A 1,646-nucleotide genomic window follows, 5' to 3' on the forward strand; every position below is an offset into this window, starting at 1 on the left:
GAAGGCAGAGGGCGGACGCAGCTTGCTCGCGGTGTGAGAATCCAAGGAGTGGCCACCACTCGTCTGGGAGTCACCTGGGGTGGAAGGCGAGGTAGTGCAGGTGGCAGCGGCAGGAGGTTGTGTACCTCGGGAGCAAACAGGCCACGCCTAGGGCTTCACGGTGCCAGGGGGCAGGCAGTCATTGCAGAGTCTGTAGTAACGCAGGTCGTTGACCAGCCTGTGCAAGTTCTGGGTGAACGAGGGCAGGTCCTGGAAGGCAGGGGTACAGCTGCAGCCCTTTGCACTCAGAACCTCGAGTCACCCACTGGCCCCCCCAGCACTTCCCTCCCAGAGTGTGCTCTGAGTACAATTCACATGATTGAGCGCAACTCCCAACCCTTCCTTGCACCCCGTGAGCAAAGGCGCTGTGGTGGGAAAGAATGCGATTCCTACCTCCCCAATGTGCGCCCTGGGCCACCTCCACTCAGGGACTCAGACCCTCACATCTACTGTCCCCAGTGTGTGCTCTGGCCCAAACTCTGTCCAGGTATAATTTTTGACTCTCCCAAAACTTAACTGCTAATAGTCTACTGTTGACCAGAAGTCTTACTGATAACAAACAGTCGATTAACACATATTTTGTATAGTATATGTATTATATAATGCATTCTTACAATAAAATGTTAAAAAACAAAATTCAGCCTGTTGCCAGAAAACGGCTTCTTGATATTGTTGCAGGAAAGAATTCAAAGACACACCAAATAAGCCAAGCAAGCAATGGGTTTATTAAATAAGAACAATACACTCCCAAGAAGGTGAGAGCAGGCAAGTCGGGAGAACAGCAGGTGCCCCAAAGAACAAAGTGGCTTACGAATTTATTACTCTTAAAATGAGGGTGCAAAATATTCAAGTTTTAGGGTTGACAATATAGGCATTCCTAGGCAGGTGCTCATTGACTACTCTTTCTTTTCGGGAGGAGGGATTTTTGTCTTTACTTGGATGTTGTCAGAACTGTCATGGTGACACAGGGAGCAGAGATTTTTCTTGGCTGCCATGCTAATAATATTGTAATCCATTCTAATTGGTTCTGAAGTTCACCTAAAGTGATAAGATGGTGTCCTGGGTCTGCTGCCTTCCACCGAAATCTAGTTCTAGCTGGTCTGGTAGCTGCACTTTTGGTAACGATGACCTCATCTCCTTCCTCCTTTGTCTCCCCTCACCTTCTCTTTCCCTTCCTCCCTTTCTCTCACTGCAGCCCTATTCTTTCTGCTGACAGTAACAAACTTAGTAAATTTGGAGATCTAATTGGGTCTATTAAGTGATTCGTCAATCAGGCAGCATCCCATCTAGCAACAAGAACAGCAGCGCTCTGAAGGGTTGTACAAAGTGGAAGTTTTTTTATAGGTGGTAGGGTGGGGCAAGAGAACTATTTTTTTTTATTGTTAGTTTCAGGTGTACAGAACAATGCAACAGTTATCCTTTTCACCCTTCGCACAGAAACAACCCCCCTCCCTCATCCACTGCCCTCCCATCCCCATATCATGCTTATCTATTACAATTCCATTGACTCCATTCCCACACTCTACTCCATGTCCCGTGACTATATGTATATATAATTATAGTTGACATACATTATTATTCAACACCAGCTTTAGAAACACAATGCA

Source organism: Hipposideros armiger, unplaced genomic scaffold, assembly GCF_001890085.2.
Source record: "Hipposideros armiger isolate ML-2016 unplaced genomic scaffold, ASM189008v1 scaffold_7, whole genome shotgun sequence".
Classification (NCBI taxonomy): Eukaryota; Metazoa; Chordata; class Mammalia; order Chiroptera; family Hipposideridae; genus Hipposideros; species Hipposideros armiger.